We start from the raw sequence: 12,936 nt of genomic DNA, 5'->3' as shown, positions 1-12,936 counted from the left end.
GTAATTCTCTGCTGTGAGAGAAAGAGAAACACTCGGAGGATGAGAAGAAAACCAGCAAAACCAAGGAAGGAAACATATTCTAAACAGATGTCATTACTTGTTATTACCTGATATAAAACAGCAGATAAGCTTGCTGCCTGAGGACTTTCTTGATGTCACAAAGAACCACAGATGCGTCGTCCATCATGTACCACAGCACATTGCTGGCCTGCAAAGAAGAGATATCTGGAGACGAGCTGCATGTCTTCTTAACAGAAATCAGAAAAAAACTGCAGAACCATGAGTACATCAAAACAAATTCAGTCCAGACCGTAAGGAGACCTTCTCTCACCAAGAATCTTGGCTGCCAGTAACGCTGCCGTCTCTTCCCCAGCTCACATTTTTCTCTTGTTAGGAAGGAAGTTGCTCTTTACCTTTCATTAGCAGAAATAGAGTCCTGCACGACAGTTGCCACCGCTGTGTACCAGGACAGCATATAAGGTGTAGAGCAGAGGTTCTCCAGTGATCTGAGACATGTATGGGCGAAGATCCAAGTACTCGGGATATTCCACAATCTATGGAGAGACCGAGGGGGCTCAGAAAAGATCCTGACCTACTGCAGGAAAGAGCCTTCCAAGACTAAAGGCTGGAGGTGTAGAAATAAATCTTTAGGGATCACAGCAACTGGCTTTTCCCTAAAGCAACGTGTAATGCTTTGGGTGGCAGGAAACTGCTCTCGGCGAAAGCAGCTCTGCTGGAGAAGAGGACATGCTGGTCTTCCCACAAGAACTCTCCTCTCCACGGCAAGGAACGGGAAAAACCCAACATGACCAACTTGTGAAAGAGACTACTGCTTTGGGAAATCTCCTGCTGCAGGCAGAGAAAATTGCACCCCAACTGCGCACACAGTTGATCACCACAGTTCCCAAAGAGGTAGTGCAGAGGGGACGTGCCTAGGTGGGAAGCAGCCTTCTTTGCTTCAGTCTTCAGTGTCAAGGCAGGCCCTCAAGAATCCCAGGCCCTGGAGGTAAGAGAAGAAACCTAGAGAGAGGACGACTTTCCCTTGGTTGAGGAGGACTGTGTGAGGGATCGATTAAACAATCTGGATACCCACAAATCCATGGGCCCCAATGGAATGCACCCACAAGTGCTGAGGGAGCTGGCAGATGTCATTGCTGAGCCACTCTCCATCATCTTTGAGAGGTCCTGGAGGACAGGAGAGGTGCCCGAGGACTGGAGGAAGGCCAATGTCACTCCAATCTTCTAAAAGGACAAGAAGCAGGACCCAGGGAACTACAGGCCGGTCAGCCTCACCTCCATCCCGGGAAAGGTGATGGAGCAGCTTATCCTGGAGGCCATCATCAAGCAAGTGGAGGAAAAGAAGGTTATCAGGAGTAGTCAGCATGGCTTCACCAAGGGGAACTCATGCCTGACTAATCTGATAGCTTTCTACGATGGCATGACTGGCTGGCTAGATGAAGTTAGAGCCGTGGATGTTTTCTACCTTGACTTCAGCAAGGCTTTCGACACAGTCTCCCTTAATATCCTCCTAGGGAAGCTCAGGAAGTGTGGGCTAGATGAGTGGTTGGTGAAGTGGATTGAGAACTGTCTGAATGGCAGAACTCAGAGGGTTGTAGTCAGCGGCGCTGAGTCTAGTTGGAGACCGGTAACTAGTGGTGTCCCTCAGGGGTCAGTACTAGGCCCAGTCTTGTTTCACTTCTTCATCAACGACCTGGATGAAGAGTTTGAATGCACCCTCAGCATATTTGCTGATGACACCAAACTGGGAGGTGTGGTATATACACCAGAAGGCTGTGCTGCCATTCAGCGTGACCTGGATAGGCTGGAAAGTTGGGCAGAGAGGAACCTGATGCGGTTCAACAAAGGCAAATGCAGAGTCCTGCTCCTGGGGAGGAACAACCCCATGCATCAGTACAGGCTTGGAGTGGACCTGCTGGAGAGCAGCTGTGCGGAGAGGGATCTGGTTGTCCTGGTGAACGACAGGTTAACCATGAGCAAGCAGTATGCCATGGCTGCCAAGAAAGCTAATGGGATCCTGGGATGCATTAGGAGGAGTGTGGCCAGCAGGTCGAGGGAGGATTTTCTTCCCCTTCACACTGCCCTGGTGAGGCCCCATCTGGAACTGTGTTCAGTTCTGGGCTCCCCAGTTCAAGTAAGATGAAGAGCTACTGGAGAGAGTCCAGCGAAGGGCTACGAGGATGGTGAGGGGACTGGAACATCTCTCCTATAAGGAGAGGCTAAGGGAGCTGGGCTTGTTCAGCCTGAAGAGAGAAGGCTGCGAGGGCACCTAATATATACTTATAAATATCTGCAGGGTGGGTGTCAGTAGGATGGGGCCAAGCTCTTTTCAGTAGTGCCCAGTGACAGGACAAGGGGCAACGGGCACAAACTGAAGCACAGGAAGTTCCGTCTGAACATGAGGAAGAACTTCTTCCCTCTGAGGGTGACAGAGCACTGGAACAGGCTGCCCAGGGAGGTTGTGGAGTCTCCTTCTCGGAGATATTCAAGACCCGCCTGAACAAGGTCCTCTACAGCCTATAGTAGGTGACCCTGCTTGGACAGGGGGGTTGGACTAGATGACCCACAGAGGTCCCTTCCAACCTCTACCATCTGTGATTCTGTGATTCTATGATCAACCTCCAACATGCTTTTTTTTTTCAAAATTTAGTTGATACTGGTTCAGACAATTACCAGAAAAGTTAGTGCAGTCATGTTATGACAGTTCTGAATTTCTTCAGTCTAGTCCTCTCAAATACCCAAGCTGCACACAAGCCTCTTTCAGACAGTCTGTTTTATCTATTATTGCAATGTCAAGATAGTCCTTCATTTGTTATAGATCGATTGTAAGGCTGGATTGCATTTTGAGATCTTCAAGATAAATCAAACCCCGGGATCAACCCCACAGATTATATAACATATCAAATTCAAAGTAAAAAAATAACAATTCAGGGACAAGAGCAGGCCAAAGACATCTTCATGAGGCAACAACACAGGAAGCGTATGTGGAAGAAGGTAAAAGAAATTTGAGAGAAGATTAGTTAATATGGGTGCAGTGCTCTGAAGATCAGAAGTGTGAAGCATGAAGTGTACCAAGGAGTGGCAGAGGAGGGGTGGGCACTTGGCCCATGGGGCATGGGAGTCTGTGAAGCATGGGCAGCCTCCATCCACAGGCACAAAGCTGAGTCTAGGGAGAGAAGGCTGAGTGAATTTTGCGCTTTATTTTATGGTATGGCATTTTCTGTATGTATTCTATTGCATGGCATGGTATTTATTTTTCGTAAGTATTGCATGTGCTGTATGGTATATACAGTATGGGGTTTATTGTATTCTATGGTATGGTCTGCTGGTTTTTATTGTATTCTTTGTATTGTAGTTTGTATTATATTGTACTGTATGTTATCTATTGTATGGTATGGTATTGTATGGTATAATGTTACACTGCATTTTGTATTGCATTTTATGTATTTTATGTGTCATAATGTATTTTACGTGTTCTCTTTAATGTATTGTACAGTAAGGCATTGATGTTATTGTAGGTATTTTATGTATTATTTTGTACAGAATATATGGAATGGTGTTTCTTGTACTGTATTTTCTCGACTACTGGGATTTGTATTGTCTAGTATGCATTGCATTGTCTGTCACGTATGGTATATGGTGTATTGTATTTTATGTTCTGCACTGTATCTATTGTATTCTATTTGATGAAGGTTAGGGTATGCACTGTACTGTATGCAGGCATTGTATGTACTGCATGCTGTGTCGGTATTGTATTGTTTATCGTGTGGTGCCTACTGTGTGTTGTATGGTATTGGATGATACGGTGTTGTATGGTGTGGCGTAGATTGCCTTGTCTATATCCTGTGTTTGTGTTGTAGGCATTGTATTTTGGTTTGTATTGTCTTTAGTACTGTATGCATTTGACTGTATGCAGTACACAGTGTATGCTGTAGCATGTGTTGTATGTGATGCATGTGTTGTATTTTCTATTGTATGTGCTGTGCGTGTTGTGTTGTGGTGCTGGTGTTGTATCCTATATTGTGTTGTATGTCATGCTACGGCATTATTGCAATGCATGTGTTGTATTGTACGTATCGTATGTGTTGAGTTGCATGGTATGTATTGCAGGGCCTGGCGTTGCGTTTATTGTACGTACTGTATTTTTTATTGCATTGACTGCTGTATGGTGTTTTGGTTTGTATTGTGGTTTATCACAATCAAAATCAAGTGTTATTAAAGAAAACAAGCAGTCTGTACCGCACCGCAAGCTAATAAGCTTAATGCCTTGGTGATGTGTTTGACCTTTGCTTCTGGGACTTTTTTTCCCCTCTTCTTACTCATTCCATGTTGACTCTGCGAGGAGTCTCCTCTGTGTCTTCCTTCCACTCCAGCCTTCTGCTGCATGCAAAGACAACAGACATGTCTATGCCATGCAATATTGTGCATTTTAAGAATTGCAAGGCACTCTCACGATCTACTTCTGTCAGTATGACATGGAATTGTACCTTGCAGAAAGAGCTGCTTGGTTGCCTATGTATTGTACTGATTTTAGCTCTGAGCACAGTGCCATGCTGACACAGCTACACGTGGCTTCCAGCTCAGGGCCCGCTTTTTTGTCACTTCCCTGGGAGATCTCTCATCTCTATTCCACTGTGTGACATGTGAAAAAAAGAGAAGTGATCGAGTGTGGTGCTGTTCTAACTTATATTTCAGCATCTAAGGAAACAGGACAAAGCCAACTCAAAACATTTCAGACATCGCCGGAGACTTCAGATGGTGTCTTGATATTCTAAAACGTTTTTAAATTGTACGTTTTTCTAAACAAACTGCTGGGACATGAGGCTAAAACTTTGGTGGTGTATGAAAATGAATATGTGAATAGTCTTCAGACTGCCTGTAAGGAATGGAGAGTGGTAACACGGGGTCCTTCTCGTGCTCCCAGGCGAGAGGCACCTTTATGGCTGGCAGTAAGAAGGGGTTTTAGCCAGTGCGTCCTTCTGCTGCCTCTTTTCCCAGCACCCACGCACGAATTACAAGAAAAGGAAAATGCAAGCAAATCCCTCTTGGTAACAAGAGAGCCGGGTGTGGGACCTGTGGCTGAGCTCGGGACAGGGAGCACCCCTGGAGCAGCCTTGGGGCTTGCTGCCAACCTGCCTTCAAATGAGCTCTCCCAGCAGGTTGGTGCCCAGGAGTTACTTGGAGTTTTGCTCTTCTCCTTCAGGAACCACGTTCGATGCCAAGCACACCCAGAGCCAGGAGAGGACTTCTAGGACAGCTGGGGCTGATGGTGACAGTTCCCACCAGCTGCCCAGGCCAGGGAGATGCAGGTGAGATAGCAGGGAGGAGACACCAACTAATTGCCTCTTCTCTTGCAGGAACAGGCTTTAGCAGCAGGAGAGAGCCAGGCACAAAGGGCCTCTGAGGTCAAAGAAAGTGTCACGCAGCCAGAGCACACAGAGGCGAAAGGAGAGAAATAGGTGCAGGTCCCATGGCTGGGACAGTGCTTTCAAGGTACCACCTGCCATCGAAACACGAGAACAGCGAAAGGCACTGGCAGGTGATGGAGTGACTGGGAAGAGTGCCTGGCAGAGGGAAGAGCACTGAGAGACAGGAGACAAGACAGAAACGGAGGTGAACCAGATGGCAGGTTGAGACTGAAGGTCTACCAGCTACATTGCTCTTCTGGGCCAACACTGGTGCGGGCAGTCGCACTGCCTGCTATGCGTGGCCACAGACGTGCAATTGGAAGCAGCATGGCTTCATAGGCACTAGAAGACGTCCCCAAACAAACCGCACTCCACGCTGCTTTGGTTTTCAAAAATTGACCTGAAGGTGGTGCCCGATATCTGCTTAGAGCAGGCAGAAGATGGCCTTGGAGAACGTCACTTGTCTTCTGTGGATACTCTGTGATGCCAGCAGCAGATTTTTGCAGGTGGTTAAGAGGGAATGGTGTGAGAGGTGGGCACACTTCAGCAATATGTGAAGGAAGAGCTGGGGTCATTCTGGGGAGAGCACTCTGGCAGAGACAGCTTTGCTTGTTTGGCTGAGCCCTGTCCCTAATCACCACAGCCCCCAAACAGGTAGTGCAGAGGGGACGTGCCTAGGTGGGAAGCAGCTCGGGGTATGCGTGGTCAAGCACCTCCAAGTCCTTCCTGACTCCAGCAGGGGGAGATGTGGCCGGTGGTTGGCAGGCCTGGTCCTCTTGTAAGGTCTGTGAATGCTGGGGCTGATCAGTCAGGTAGGCTGCAGCCACATGCCACCCACGGGACTGAAAAGGTCTCTGTCCTCTTGCTCGAGAGCTAGGCCAGCTTCAGGTTCGCTAGTGCACTGCGCACGCACACAGCGCTCCCACCAGGAGCTGGCGCGAGACACTCGGTCTTTCCAACTGCGGGGTCCCTATGACCTGTGTTCCCTTCTGCCATCGCCAGCAGCCAGGCCGCTAGACCCACCCCTCTAGCAGGTACAGAGCGGGGCCACACAGAAAAGGATGTGGAATGGCTCTCAAGAAGAAGGTCGGACAGGCTGTGGGGAGTAGGGACAGGGTTCAGCCAAACAAGCTAAGCAACCGGCACTTTGCTTATGCTCAAGGACGAGCTTCTTGAGCCCCCCTTCTCTCCATTTTCCACACTTATTCATCCCCCTCGACTTCCTTGGCTCCTCACTTTCTCTGCCCTTGTCTCCTCCCAATCAAGGGACCTAGCCCCGCCTACTAGTCCCCCTTGCTCCCAGGTCTGTCACATCTGGGAACAGATTGGGTCTTTCAGGGGCTGTTAGCTAGGTCATCTTGGCCTTGCGTGGCATTACTGCAGTGGTTTCCTGGCTACAGCTGTCCCTGCCAGAGTCCTCTCCCCAGAATGACCCCGGCTCTTCCTTCAGATATTGCTGAAGTCTGGCCACCTCTCACACCATTCCCCCTTAACTTCTGGTGACATCTGGCTCTTCCTCATGGCACTGTAACTCCTGCCAGCTTTCTTTCATCTTTCCATTTAGCAAAGGCTTCAACCAGGTCCTAATCATCATCCCCAGAGTTGTCTGCATGTCGCATCATTATTTTGCATCCTCTTGCTAGCCTCAATGTGCCAGTCTTCTTCATGCCATGGTGGCTCTGAGCACGCTCCTGTCTGACCAGCCATGGTGTCAGCCCTGCTGAGCGACTCTTGCCCTTTGTGCCCTCCTTGACTGCCTGCAGCCCCATTTTGCCGGGCGTGGAAATCCTTGCCTTGCGCACGAGAGTGAATTGGACTCAGGCACGGTTAACTGTGAAACCTGGCAACTTTATTCCAAGAACTAAGTCAGCTTCAGCATTTGTGTGCACTGGGAAGTGTTGCGGAGGAAGAACCGGACTCGACACGATGATCAATGTGATCACGTACAAGCCGTTTATTAGCCTCAGATAGCTCACTTTTATATTCCCCACTACATACGCGGCGATTCCCCATTGGTGATAATCAATTTAACTCACATAGTAACTCGATTATGATTGGTGTGCGTCACTAGCTCACGCGCAGTGCTCGTGGCCTTCTTGCAGGCGGCAAGTTCCTCTTCGGCATCTGGGAGTTGTTTGTCTCTGCATTCTTACTTCCTCATTCCAACCGCAGTTTGTCCTCTGGATGCTCTTGTGGCCTTATGCTAAGGCTCTGCGGCCTTAGGCTAAGGCTTCATGGCCTTCTAGAGAAATGCTGGATTGCTCACATGTCCCCAGTCCTTTAATGCTTCATCCTCCACAGGGAGGAGAGCGGGCAGCACAGAGCAGGCCTTTGATGCTGAGGCTGCCTTTGGAGCAGCAGGCATTGCCCCAGAAGGAAATGATCATGGTCCAGTGCAGCCTGCGCTGGTTCCTGTTGATCCTGCTCCTCAAGCCTTTTTTCCCCTGAGGAACTGCAGGAGCTCCTTCAGAAGAGTAAAGAATTCCACCAGCTTCTGGCGTGGAAATGGACAGGAGCTAATGCTGCCCGACTGTGTTGGTGCTGGTGTTGGCCTTGGCCTCTGAGAGGGGCTTGAGGTGGAGAGAAAATGACTCCATGGCTGTGCTGTTGGACTATCTCTTCTTGCTGAGCGCAGTCCCATCTGTAGCAGGATCCAGTCGTAGAAGTGCTGCGTGGAGGTGTAGACTCCAGGCTGGTTTGGTCTGGCACAGCCTCTCCCCCAGCTGGTCACTCCAACAAGCCAGAAGTAGTCGTTGGTGTTATCTTTGCAGACCAGAGGACCACCGCTGTCACCCTGCAGCGGAGGAGAGAGGGTTAAGGTGGTGTGGGGTGGCCCCGGTCAGCACTCTGGCTGGCTCCTTCTCTCCCGCAGCAGCTGCCAGAGCTGTCCTGACTGCACACAAAGGCTCTGCTCAGGTGCTGGAGCCTACAGAAGCTTGTCTGGCAGGGGGTGGTGGGCCAGTCAGGCAGGGCTCTCTCTCTGTCCTCTTTGCACAGTGATCCTGGATGTGTGGAAGGGGGATGTTGCAGGACTGGGCTCTGGAGCTGTGGGCTGCCCAGAGCACTAGATGGGCTTTGTGGGCAGAGAGCCAGGCCTCTGGGACAAGGGCGGCCCTGGGCAAGGACCTGCATCTGGGCAAGGGGAGGTGAACCCCAAGAGTGGAGGGGACCCAGCAGTGGCAGGCTGACTTGCCAGGCAAAGCACGCGCTGGGGCAGGTTTGGGCGGTTGCCACAGGGCTGCCTGTGCTGTTGGGGGTGGACTTGTAGCACGCTCCTACCTGGCAGGTGTCGATGCCGCCCTGCGGATAGCCAGCACACAAGTTGTGGCTGTGGATGGCCCCTCCGTACCAGCGGCTGCTGTTGCAGAGCTTGATATCGATGAGGCGGACCTTGGCCTCCTGCAGGACATAACTTGGTCCCCCAGCTGTCAGCACAGAAAGGAGTTAACAGCCAGCAGCTCGCTGCCAGTTCTCCTCTCCTCCCCCCCACCCCCCCGGTGTCTGGCTGAAGCCCTGCCCTAGGGCTGGGCTTTGCGTCTCCAGAGGCACTGTGCCGCTGCTGTCTCCCTTCTGTCTTGCTTGGGGTAATGGGCCAGGCCCACCTCTCCATCGGCATGCACCCCGCAGCCCGACTCTGGCTTTCGCCTCTGCTGTCAGGAAGCCCACCCCGCCTCCCCAGTGTGCCCAGCCTGCGCTCAGGACACCACTCCCTTTTGGGAACTCACCTCTTGCAGTCGTGGAACCCCAGCCACTGACGTAGCAGCTTCTCAGCTGCGACACTCTCAGCCAGGCGTCGGGCACACAGGCAAGCTGCACGTAGTAGCCGCACAGGACAGGCTGGTCCAATTCCAGCAAGGCAATGTCGTTCCTCTGCGTGATGTTGTTGTAGTGCTCGTGAACCAGTAGCCGCTTAATAGTGCGCACTTGGGTCTCAGGGCCCAGCTGAGTCAAGTGGCTGGCCCCGATCACCACGTGCCACATGGTGATGTGCCTGCAAGGCAGGTGGAGAGAGGGGTCAGAGGGAGCGCAGCCACGTGCTGCAAGCAGCCCAGCAGTTGCCTGCCTTCTGCTGCACAGGGCAGAGAGGAAGGCAGCGCTACGGAGGGTGCGACTGCCCTAGCACGCCTTGGGCACAAGGAGTGTCGGGCGGGAGGCTGCTAGGAAGCCGTGGCGTGAGCCCAGCCCTCTCGCGAGCAGTCTCTCAGCTGGGCTTGGCAGTGCCCAGGCACTGGGCGTGCTGCAAGGAAGCGAGATGGCGCTAGCACGTGCTGCTGTGGAGCGGGCACGTGCTAGTGCTGTGGGGCTGTTCCCTGGTCCTCCTTACCCGGGCGTGATGAAGCAGTGGGCTGCTGTCAGCACCCACTGTGGGCTGATGAGCGACCCTCCGCAGACATGCGCTATGCCTCCTATGATGGGCTTCTGGATGCTGACGATCCAGGGCCAGGCCCCTAGCTGGGCATCGGTGCCACCCACGACGCGTGACATGCCGTAGTAAGAATCCATGGGCCGGTGCCCGCAGGTCCCTCTGTAAGCAGAAACTGATGAATGTCCTGCTCGGTGGCTTGCTGCTGTTGAGGCTGCAGGTCAGCCCCCTTCCCCCCCACCAGGCGCTGCATGGACAGCAGGACCGCGGAACCCTGTGGGGCATGCGTCCATCTACCCCTGTTTGTGCTTGAGCCCCGTAGGCGAGTTGTGCCAGCGGCCTGGCTGCTGGCAAGGAACTGAGGCTCCCACATGGCGTTTGGGAAGCTTTGGTGTGGCCAGGGGGAAAAGCGAGCACCCGCCAGTGAAGCCCACAAGGGCTGCCCCAGCTCCCTCCCAGAGCCTCGGGCCACTTACCCACAGTTGTCCCACATGCCGTACGCCGGCCAGCACACGGCCAGCAGGACCAGGACGGGGAGAAAATTCATGGCTGCCAGCGGCACGTGGCAGCTGCAAGAAGCGAGAGCTGGTGGCCAGCAGTGCAGCAGCCGACGTAGTGCCTGCAGCAGTCCCGCTGCCCAGGGAACCCTTGGCCCCGTGGCTGATGTCACAGAGTGGCTGGTTCCGGGTGCTGGGCACGGTGGATTCTAGGGGGGGGCGGGCAACATGGAGGGTTCCGAGCAGGAGGGGAGGCAGAAGCTGGGCTCGGACACCCCCAGCAGACCCCCGCTGAATGCTCTGCTTGCGGGACGAGGCTCTGCAGACCTCGTGGCAGGCAGCAGCGCCTGCCTCCCACTGCTGCCTGCTAACAGCTAGCCGGGAAAACCAAGTGTGGCACCATAGCCTCTTTGGGAAGTTCACTGCCACCCCGCTCTGCGCAGCCGCTTGCCACCAGGTCCTTCCCAAAGAAACTGACACCGCAGAACGGAACTACTACAGGCAGTAGGCACCTGGTTGGGGGCTGAAGAGCCAATCTGCTTACAGCCGCGGCAGGCAAGCAGGGATGTGCAAGCCAAATCAACCAAGTATAGCCAAGCACTGCCATCCTGTCCTGCACAAAGCACAGCGAAACACAGATGGAGCACGCTCCACGCTGGCTCTGTCTGCCACCGCAACGCCCTCTGACAGGCTCCGTGTCCTTGCTGTCTACCAGCTACATTGCTCTTCTGGGCCAACACTGGTGCGGGCAGTCGCACTGCCTGCTATGCGTGGCCACAGACGTGCAATTGGAAGCAGCATGGCTTCATAGGCACTAGAAGACGTCCCCAAACAAACCGCACTCCACGCTGCTTTGGTTTTCAAAAATTGACCTGAAGGTGGTGCCCGATATCTGCTTAGAGCAGGCAGAAGGTGGCCTTGGAGAACGTCACTTGTCTTCTGTGGATACTCTGTGATGCCAGCAGCAGATTTTTGCAGGTGGTTAAGAGGGAATGGTGTGAGAGGTGGGCACACTTCAGCAATATGTGAAGGAAGAGCTGGGGTCATTCTGGGGAGAGCACTCTGGCAGAGACAGCTTTGCTTGTTTGGCTGAGCCCTGTCCCTAATCACCACAGCCCCCAAACAGGTAGTGCAGAGGGGACGTGCCTAGGTGGGAAGCAGCTCGGGGTATGCGTGGTCAAGCACCTCCAAGTCCTTCCTGACTCCAGCAGGGGGAGATGTGGCCGGTGGTTGGCAGGCCTGGTCCTCTTGTAAGGTCTGTGAATGCTGGGGCTGATCAGTCAGGTAGGCTGCAGCCACATGCCACCCACGGGACTGAAAAGGTCTCTGTCCTCTTGCTCGAGAGCTAGGCCAGCTTCAGGTTCGCTAGTGCACTGCGCACGCACACAGCGCTCCCACCAGGAGCTGGCCCGAGACACTCGGTCTTTCCAACTGCGGGGTCCCTATGACCTGTGTTCCCTTCTGCCATCGCCAGCAGCCAGGCCGCTAGACCCACCCCTCTAGCAGGTACAGAGCGGGGCCACACAGAAAAGGATGTGGAATGGCTCTCAAGAAGAAGGTCGGACAGGCTGTGGGGAGTAGGGACAGGGTTCAGCCAAACAAGCTAAGCAACCGGCACTTTGCTTATGCTCAAGGACGAGCTTCTTGAGCCCCCCTTCTCTCCATTTTCCACACTTATTCATCCCCCTCGACTTCCTTGGCTCCTCACTTTCTCTGCCCTTGTCTCCTCCCAATCAAGGGACCTAGCCCCGCCTACTAGTCCCCCTTGCTCCCAGGTCTGTCACATCTGGGAACAGATTGGGTCTTTCAGGGGCTGTTAGCTAGGTCATCTTGGCCTTGCGTGGCATTACTGCAGTGGTTTCCTGGCTACAGCTGTCCCTGCCAGAGTCCTCTCCCCAGAATGACCCCGGCTCTTCCTTCAGATATTGCTGAAGTCTGGCCACCTCTCACACCATTCCCCCTTAACTTCTGGTGACATCTGGCTCTTCCTCATGGCACTGTAACTCCTGCCAGCTTTCTTTCATCTTTCCATTTAGCAAAGGCTTCAACCAGGTCCTAATCATCATCCCCAGAGTTGTCTGCATGTCGCATCATTATTTTGCATCCTCTTGCTAGCCTCAATGTGCCAGTCTTCTTCATGCCATGGTGGCTCTGAGCACGCTCCTGTCTGACCAGCCATGGTGTCAGCCCTGCTGAGCGACTCTTGCCCTTTGTGCCCTCCTTGACTGCCTGCAGCCCCATTTTGCCGGGCGTGGAAATCCTTGCCTTGCGCACGAGAGTGAATTGGACTCAGGCACGGTTAACTGTGAAACCTGGCAACTTTATTCCAAGAACTAAGTCAGCTTCAGCATTTGTGTGCACTGGGAAGTGTTGCGGAGGAAGAACCGGACTCGACACGATGATCAATGTGATCACGTACAAGCCGTTTATTAGCCTCAGATAGCTCACTTTTATATTCCCCACTACATACGCGGCGATTCCCCATTGGTGATAATCAATTTAACTCACATAGTAACTCGATTATGATTGGTGTGCGTCACTAGCTCACGCGCAGTGCTCGTGGCCTTCTTGCAGGCGGCAAGTTCCTCTTCGGCATCTGGGAGTTGTTTGTCTCTGCATTCTTACTTCCTCATTCCAACCGCAGTTTGTC

The sequence above is a fragment of the Opisthocomus hoazin genome, chromosome 29 (genome assembly GCF_030867145.1).
Source record: "Opisthocomus hoazin isolate bOpiHoa1 chromosome 29, bOpiHoa1.hap1, whole genome shotgun sequence".
In the NCBI taxonomy this organism is placed as follows: Eukaryota; Metazoa; Chordata; class Aves; order Opisthocomiformes; family Opisthocomidae; genus Opisthocomus; species Opisthocomus hoazin.
The sequence above is the reverse complement of the archived record's forward strand: the minus strand, read 5'-3'. Positions refer to the sequence as shown.